We start from the raw sequence: 9,952 nt of genomic DNA on the forward strand, positions 1-9,952 counted from the left end.
CATTGGCAGTCACAAAACTCTTCTGAACGACATCTTATATAAATAACAGGTTAACTATTAACCTTTATTTAATGCAGGTTTTGAACCGTATTCTTTGAAGGAGACGATTATATTCAAATCAATCTGTATTGACATATCAATAACATTTCTTTGTCCAAATGCACAGATTGCCACCTTTGATAATAGACGACTCATATTATGTATATAGGTATATGAATATCTGTCATAAATTTTCAGTAGCGACTTCAGAATTCCACATAACTATCAAAAATTAAAATAGTTTATGAATACACGCATGTAGACCTCGCTTCCTACAGCCAGGCAATAAAAAAAGACGTGTAGTGTCGTGGGACACCGGATAGGAAAGAAGTTATATTATAAAAATATTAATTTCAAGTTCTATTCGAGGTATAAAGAAAATAATTATTCGGGTATACATTTTTTATTATGACACAAGGAACTTCGTTCCAAAAATACACAGATTGTAATACTTCATTTGATTCTGTTTTGTTTTATTTGTAATCTATTTGTAACTTTTGTTTTTTTAGATATGTGCTCACTACAGAACGCACCGGGGCCCTGAAACTAGGATACTTTAAGACAAATATTTTTTTTCTGTATGGAAACTAGCGACATCTTGTAGCAGATGCCCCTTATGTGTTGTTAAAGTTAAGGCAATTACTTACTGTATACCTAAATACAGAAAAAAAAACATTCATGTATTTATTTGTTATAGACAAATTGATTATTATTATTATTTTTTTATTGCTTAGATGGATGGACGAGCTCACAGCCCACCTGGTGTTAAGTGGTTACTGGAGCCCATAGACATCTAACAACGTAAATGCGCCACCCACCTCGAGACATAAGTTCTAAGGTCTCAGCATAGCCACAACGGCTACCCCACCCTTCGAACCGAAACGCATTACTGCTTCACGGCGGAAATAGGCGGGGTGGTGGTACCTACCCGCGCGGACTCACAAGAGGTCCTACCACCAGTAATTACGCAAATTATAATTTTGCGGGTTTGGTTTTTATTACACGATGTTATTCCTTCACCGTGGAAGTCAATCGTGAACATTTGTTGAGTACGTATTTCATTAGAAAAATTGGTACCCGCCTGCGGGATTCGAACATCGGTGCATCGCTTCAACACGAATGCACCGGACGTCTTATCCTTTAGGCCACGACGACTTTATAAATTATATTATATTAAATTTTATCAATTTGTGGTTTCTAAAATGCTTACAAAATCTTTCACTATAAATAAAATATAGGATGGGTTATATGTTACTGCCATCTACAAGAGCAATGAGAAACTAATCGAAGCGAAGCCATCTAGTGGCCGACGCCCGTAAACATTTTTGTTGAGTGCTTGAGTTGCTTATCTATAACTAATTTATGTGTATTATCTATGGAATGCACCGCTTTTTCTGCCATTTTGCCGACTACCGCCTTTTTTATTATGTCTCGTCTCCATTAGTGCCATTGCTCCCACTCACGGTGTTGCCATATACCAATCCGAAAATAGTCTCATATTAAAATGATAAATTTTATATTATAGTTGTTTTATGGCAAACCTTACACGTATTATATTATTATTACGTTTTTTCTTCTTTTTTTTTCTTTTAGACAGATGAGCATACCTACACCTAATGGTAAGTGGTTACCGTCGCCCATGGACTTCAGCAATACCAGGGGCAGAGCCAAGCCGCTGCCTACCGCATCCAAGCCGCTACCTACCGAGACTTAAACAAAGACGATACTAGTCTCTATAATAAAATATGAGGCTTTTTATTTTGACCACAATGAATCGGCAAAAGTAATGTTCAAGCATGCTTGTTAGTTTAGTGGTCCGTATATTTCCAAATAATAAAAATATCGACAGCTCCGAGATGAATGGGTCGTGCGTACGTAGCCCCCGTCATTATGTAATTTTGTAATGATGATTATAATACTTTTGGGATATCAAGAACGAGCAGGTCCAGCTCTCACTGCGTATCACGTGTCATCGCTTTTCCTTCACTTTAGGCTTAAGGCTGTGTGCTTAGTGCGAGTTTTTTAACGGTCTCGATAGCGTAAAAGTTAACTCTAATTTGTATGGAGTTGGAACGTTTGCCTACGTTTTTTTTATTGCTTCGATGGGTGGACGAACTTACAGTGCGCCTGTTGTTAAGTGGTTACCGGAGCCCATAGATATCTACAACGTTAATGCCGCCACCCACCTTGAGATATGAGTTCTAAGGTCTCAGTATAGTCACAACGGCTGCCCCGCCCTTCAAACCGAAATGCATTACTGCTTAACGGCAGAAATAAGCAGGGCGGTGGACCTTCCCGTGCGGAAGGTCCTACCACCAGTAAACTCGGACTAAGCACACGGGTCTTTGAATTTGTTAATTCGAATTAATATACCTATTATATTTTTTTCAAGCTCTAAAAGTGCATTTTTAAATTTTTTAGACACTCCATAAATTTTAAGCATGAAATATTAAAAAAAAAACATAAGCACAAATCAAACTTTAATGGAAATTTTGTTTTTAGCGTCATCTAGCGAATAATTGTAGAACTATCACAAACAATAATTACTGGTGTAATAAAATACCACTTAATGTTTTTGTTAACAATTTTTTCCCCCTATGCTGATAGCCTTGAGAGGCTATTTCAGTGTCTCCTTGACGTGTAGGTGAGCTAACGGGGCTCAGACCGGAGTGTTGCTAACACTGGCCCTAGCAAGAGCAGTGCTTCACAGAACCTACCACCGAATCGGAAACGCGACCCACTGAGAAGATCTGGCGAGAAGCTCAGGGGGCTGTGTCTATGGGTTAATTTACTCGTCGGGTCCTTCGCACCGTTAATGGATCGGGAGGATCCGTAATGATGTGCTTAGGGCGACGTCGACTGTTTACCATTCGGTCCACAGGATTGGTTATGTAATTACCGGCGGCCACGACAAGAGGGTTTCCATGTCGTGCTGCCTTCTCAAAGTGGCTCAATGATGCCGACTGTAAATACTTACTGACTGAGTCGAGCTTCAGGTCATCGTGGAGATCCACGTTCCTCAGGAACCATGGTGCTCCGAGGGCTATTCTGCAAAAACGGGATTGATTGACTTGAAGGGGTTTCAGGTTGGTGCGGGCCGCGTGAGCGAACACTACACTTGCATAGGTCATGTGGGGTGTTAACATTTTAGCAGTTAGCGTGGTATGGACCTGTGATGCGTATAGAGAAGATGCATGTGACTAGGAGTTGTATGGAAGTGGTAGTGCAAGGTAGAAGGGGAAGAGGTCGACCGAAGAAGGTATGGATGGAGTGTGTGAATGACGATATGAGAGAGAGAGAGGAGTGAGTGTTGAGATGACGGCTGATAGAAGAGAATGGAAGAGAAAAATTAGCTGTGTCGAGCCCATTAAGTGGGATAAGGTGAACAAAAAGAGAAGAAGAAGAGGTAACAATAATATTAATCCAAATACGTAGTTACAACGAATGTTTTAGTTGGATTCGTAATTTTTTTTTAATTGCTTAAATGGGTGGATGAGCTCACAGCCCACATGGTGTTGAGTGGTTACTGGAAGCCATAGACATCTACGACGTAAATACGCCACCCAAGTTCTAAGGTCTCAAGTATAGTTACAACGGCTGCCCCACCCTTCAAGCCGAAACGCATTGAATGCCTCTAATTGACAACATTCATTCAATTTAGTTCGCCACGTTAGTGCAATCAATGTTCGTAGATAACTCGTAACGGAAGGAACTATCGCTTTCATTTTCAAACCATTGATTATAAGATAGAAAATCATCGTGAATCAATTTTATGGTGTTATAATTTTTTTCTACACCCGATCAAATCTTTAATCTGATTTATTTATTATTGACCATAAGCCTACAATTATAGAGAAGCAGTCGACTATTTGGGTTACTGGGTTAGGATAGTTTAGAAAACTTAGAAACGAGACGCAGGTTCCAATGTGTAACAACGACAAAGGTGATAGGTGAAGGTATAGGCTTACAATTAGTTATTAGTTTAATTGATTAATTAAACTAATAAGCTATATAAGCCTTTTTTCATTTATTTTTATTGCCCTTGTAGGCAGACGAGCATACGGCCCACCTGATGGTGAGTGGTTACCGTCGCCCATGGACTTCAGCAATGCCAGGGGCAGAGCCAAGCCGCTGCCTACCGCAAGCCTCACTACATACTGCTTGTTATATCAACCACGAAGCAAACGTGTTAGTTTGAAAAACAATCTTAATGCACAAAGATCAAAACTCCAAATATATTATTTAGATTTAACAACTGAGATAGATGTTATCTTTTGTCTTTATCTTATTAGGGATTACGATAATATGGCATGTTAGATTCGTATTTAATTCTAAAAATTGCATTACTCGATAAGATCACAACATCTCACCCATTAGTCTACTAAGCCAGGGAGCAAGGCTTGGGCAGCGTAGCTAAAAAAAAAAGCGTAATTTTGATTTTAGAAACATTAATCATGCAGGCACAGTAGGCACAGTCTTTACTGGTGGTAGGACCTCTTGTGAGTCCGCGCGGGTAGGTACCACCCTGCTTATTTCTACCGAGAAGCAGTAATGCGTTTCGGTTTGAAGGGTGGAGCAGCCGATGTAACTATACTTGAGGCCTCAGAACTTATATCTCAAAGTGGGTGGCGCATTTACGTCGTAGATGTCTATGGGCTCCAGTAACCACTTAACAGCAGTTGGGCTGTGAGCTCTTCCACCCATCTAAGCAATAAAAAAAATAATAAAAAATAAACAGATGTTAAGTGATGATCGAATCTCTTGGGGCCTAAAAAAAACTGATCGATCTTTTGAAATGATAAGCACAAACACACAGTATGAACGGAAATCAGTGATTTAACTTCTATTTAAACGAATCATTTATAAACTTTGGCCTTTTAGAAAGTGGAAATCATTAAGAATACCGCGATCCGAACTTGAAAGCTGCGACAGTATGAAAATGAAAGTAACGCTACATACATATGCGTGGTGTGTACGCAGAAATGTCGTGGTAACGATGAGTCTATAAAAAAAATAACCATAACAAGATTAAGCGTTTTTATTGCTTACGATATTAACTAAAAAAAATTAATCGTATCGTGTCGTACCTTGTTAATACTATTAGGTGCCCCATAGATACAGCCCACTGAGTTTCTCGCTGGAGTTTCTTAGTGGGTCGCAATTTTTTTTTATTGTTTAGATGGGTGGACGAGCTCACAGCCCACCTGGTGTTAAGTGGTTACTGGAGCCCATAGACATCCACAATGTAAATGCGCCATCCACCTTGAGATATAAGTTCTAAGGTCTCAGTATAGTTACAACGGCTGCCCACCCTTCAAACCGAAACGCATTACTGCCCGGCAGAAATAGGCAGGGTGGCAGACCCACCCGCGCGGACACACAAGAGGTCCTACCACCAGTAATTACGCAAATTACAATTTTGAGGGTTTCATTTTTATTACATGATGTTATTCCTTCACCGTGGAAGTCAATCGTGAACATTTGTTGAGTACGTATTTCATTAGAAAAATTGGTAACCGCCTGAGATTCGAACATTGGTGCATCACTTAACACGAATGCATCCGACGTCTTATCCGTTAGGCCGCGACGACTTCAAACTCGTTACTCGCCAAACCCTTCGTTGCAAGTGACGGGTTCGACGAGAACGGTGACCGGTGCTTGAAGTACCTAAAAGCACCGTTACTGGATCGGGAGGATCCGAAATGACGTGTTTAGGGCGACGTCAACTATTTACTATTCGATCCACAGGATCTGGTATGTAATTTCCGGCAGCCACGACAAGAGGGTTTTCGTCTGTTGCCGCCTTCTCAAAGTGGCGCACTGATGCCGACTGAATATACTTACTGATGAAATCAAACTTCAAGTTATCATTGAGATCCACGTTCCTCATGAACCACGGTGCTCAGGGACGTCTTAAACTAGGATGGGGCCCTTGGGCACACAAGAATTTGAGGCCCATTTGGAAAGTAAAAAAAGCGAATTATAATAACATTATTTTACTGAATATGACCATTTCTTATCAAATACAGTATGATATAATATGTCATTAATGATATTAGAATGCTGCTGGTTTTTTTGTTACGTTTTCGATAACGGTTTCTTTCGGGATTTCGGTTGAGAAAATCTTCTATTATATGCATAGTATATGCCTTCTAAATACCATCTGACTACTGATTTATGAAAAAAATGGAATGTGCCCGACAAAAATGTTTTGAGAATAAACGTGTGAGAGAAGTTGTCGGTCTTTCGGGGCCCCCTGAGAATGGGGCCCTGGGCACGGGCCCCGTGTGCCCTTATGGTAAAGATGGTATTGACGGTGCTCCGACGCCTATCCTGCAAAACGGGATTGAATGACTTTAAGGGGTTACAAATTAGTGCCGGCCGCGTGAGTGAACACTACACTTGCATAAGTCATGACCGGGCGTATGCAAGTTTTGTAGAGGGCCACCTTATTACGAAGGGACAATTTATTTCGTTTGAAAATCATCGGATAGAGTATCAATACGACAAATCGTGTCGTTGTTTATAAAAAATATTTTAACGGTCCCGTCACACGTCGGGCTTTCGATACCGATCGATTAATGCTCACCTTCTCTTTCTTCGCCGCACAAAAATCTCGACTCATCTCGCTTCAAAGTCGATTTATGACGACGCTCAAATTAAAAATCGATAATTGACTTTCTACGTCAGCTTTAAGGTGTAAATTGCGTTGCAAAGCAATTAAGTACTACGATCTTGAGATGTTATGTACGAGATGTATTGTAAAATAAACAAAGCTAAGAGGTTTTTTTTTACGTATTACGTAATCTTTTTTCGCGGAAAATAAGATTTTAATGTTTCATTAAGCTCAAGCGGCTTTGTTATAGTCTCTCCTGAAACAATTCATGTGATATAATCGCTGTATCATAAAAAAAATTGAAATAAAAAGAATGAATAAAATTTGAACTTCTGCAAAGAGTTCCACACCAGGCCAGTTTATATCACGGATAATCAAACAACTTCACAATAGTACATTGTGCACCAAGGGAGAAAAGTTGGACATTTGCTCCCGCGTGTAAAATTGCCACCCTCTTCTCCTACCGTAAACTACCCGTACTCTTAAAAAAAACAATTTAACCGTAATTTTTTTTTATATAAACTACTACTAATTGAATAAGAACTGTCTGATGAACTCATCTTTGTTTAATACTACACTATTAAATTTTATTGCCTTTTGTTTATTTCACTTTTTACACTAAACACAATATTGCAAATTACCCGAGCACAACAATGGCGGAGAATTTTAGGTGCGTGAGAGCAGATGGAGATACTAACACGCATGTGCACTTGTACCCAGGGAAGAAAAGTTAGACTTTATTCCCTGTACAGCGGGAGGAAAACCGAACTTTCGGCGTAGGTAGGAGAAAAAATCATTTTACTGAAGTAAAGCCATAGAGTTGAGTTGGCACCTTAATTCAAAACAACCTTCAAGTTTACTACAACCCGTAGGTAGTTATTTATATACAAAATCATAAAAAAAAATTATTGCCGTTGTAGGCAGACGAGCATACGGCCCATCTGATGGTGAGTGGTTACCGTCGCCCATGGACTTTAGCAGGGGCAGAGCCAAGCCGCTGTCTACCGCTTACCGCTAAATCAAGCAAATCTTAAAAACCTTAGAACCTAGAAACCTTAGAATCTGTGAATAAAGAAGTATTTAGTCTTTGACAATAGAACCATAATTATGTTCAAACTTATAATTACAATTAATTATAGTCGAATCACGACGACTGCGGGACCACTAGTCTTACATAAATTGTCTAAAACGAAAATTACTGGTGGTAGGACCTCTTGTGAGTCCGCGCGGGTAGGTACCACTGCCCTGCCTATTTCTGCCGTGAAGCAGTAATGCGTTTCGGTCTGAAGGGTAGGGCAGCCGTTGTAACTATACTGAGATCTTAAAACTTATATCTCAAGGTGGGTGGCGTATTTACGTCGTAGATGTCTATGGGCTCCAGTAACCACTTAACACCAGGTGGGCTGTGAGCTCGTCCATCCATCTAAGCAATAAAAAAACATCATGGCATAGAAATCATTTTAAGAGAGCTTAAAAATCTTTCTGATGTTTAGTGATTACGAGAGATTGAAATCCATCATGTAATCCATTCAACAGTCTTCTTTTTGTCTCCACCTTACTGCACAAGGCGGGGTCGGCACAGCGAATTTTTTAATCCATGTTCTTCTATCAGGCGTCACTCAACACTCATTCCTCTCTGTCTCATATCGTCATTCACACACTCCATCCATGTCTTCTTCAATCGACCTCTTCCCCTTCTACCTTGCATTTCCATACATTTTCTAGTCACATGAATCTCTTCTCTATGCATCATATGTCCATACGCGGCAACCTGGGCCTCGAATCAATCCGGAAATACATGAAGTCAGCGTCGGAACAGTACTTCGATAAGCTGCGCCATGCGTCATGATGATCGCTTTATCGTTGCCGCCGCTGACTACTCCCCGAATCCTGATCACGCAGGAGCCAGTCACCGTCGACGCCCTAAACACGTCCTTACGGATCCATCAGATCCAATAACCTTTGCATTAGATGTCTTCAGCTCTAACACAAGAGCAGGCTTAAGAACTCCGGTAACCGTACTCGTCGAACTCGACAAAGAGGTCGACGTACAACCTGACCCATGCATTAACCCGCTGAGTTTCTCGTGGGATCTTCTCAGCGGGTCGCGATTCCGCTCCTGTAGTAGATTCATTCGCGAAGCAATTGCTCTTGAGTTGTTAGGTCTCCTTCAGAGGCGCTCGGCAGTTGTTAGCAAATCCCACCCCTCCTGGCTGAGTTTTTGCTCACCCACCTATCCTGGTGAAACTGAAAAGGCCTCCGGGCCACCAGTAATCTATCAATCATAAAACAAAATGTCCACACCACGCTAACAGTCGTAGTTAACTGTCGATTAATCCAGTCAACAGTCTTCGTCCTAAATAACGCTTATATTTCCGAGATTGCTCCTTAAGCCAGACTCGTGGTACCAATGCGAGCAAGTTGACAACTGGCTCTACCGTCAGCAAGCTTGGAACTTGTTTACGATTCGAATCCGTGATAGCGACCTTTAGTCGCGTTTCATTGGGGCTTAGGTTATTTTCTAAAGTCTAGTTCGAACGTGTATCTTGGTTTTCTAAAGTAAGCTCGAAGACTAGGGTACTACGGATGCGTATGGATATTTTGGTATAGTATTCTACACGGGTAGATAAAAGATGTGTGATTTCGTGGGACACATTATAAAAATATTAATTTTAAGTTCTATTCGAGGTATAAAGAAAATAAAACTGGAGGCTTCGCAACAACCCACGGTCATTCGGTAACGTGCGAACTTATTGTGGTACACTTCATTCACTGTTGTTTGCACAAGAGGTAGTGTATTGCGCAAATAAACGTCTCTAAGATCGTGGTCAATGAATGATAAAAAAATATGTCATTTTTTGTACGTTATTACAAAGTTAAGTAGTATTTTTGTCAACAGTCAATTTTATTATTTGCTGCGGTGGAAGGTACTTACTGAAGTCCGACCAACCAGTGATTCCACAAGTTATATTATATTTGTTACGAGTTTGAAAATGGTACCTAATTCATTCGTGAAAACCCGTTAAGTAGGTATTTCATTAGAAAGATTGGTTCCCGCCTGCGGGATTCGAACACCGGTGCATTGCTAGATACGAATGCACCGGGCGTCTTATCCTTTAGGCCACGACGACCTTATCATAATAATAATTATTAGAATAAGTATTATTTCCCTTATTCAAGTTATCCTTTTTTTAATATGCTTTTATTAGCTTCAGACGTATGTATGTTAGTATGTAACGGAATCTTTAAACATGATTTTGACCCCCTTCAAACTTCGGATTAACTCGAAATTTGGTA

Source organism: Bombyx mori, chromosome 26 (genome assembly GCF_030269925.1).
Source record: "Bombyx mori chromosome 26, ASM3026992v2".
Classification (NCBI taxonomy): Eukaryota; Metazoa; Arthropoda; class Insecta; order Lepidoptera; family Bombycidae; genus Bombyx; species Bombyx mori.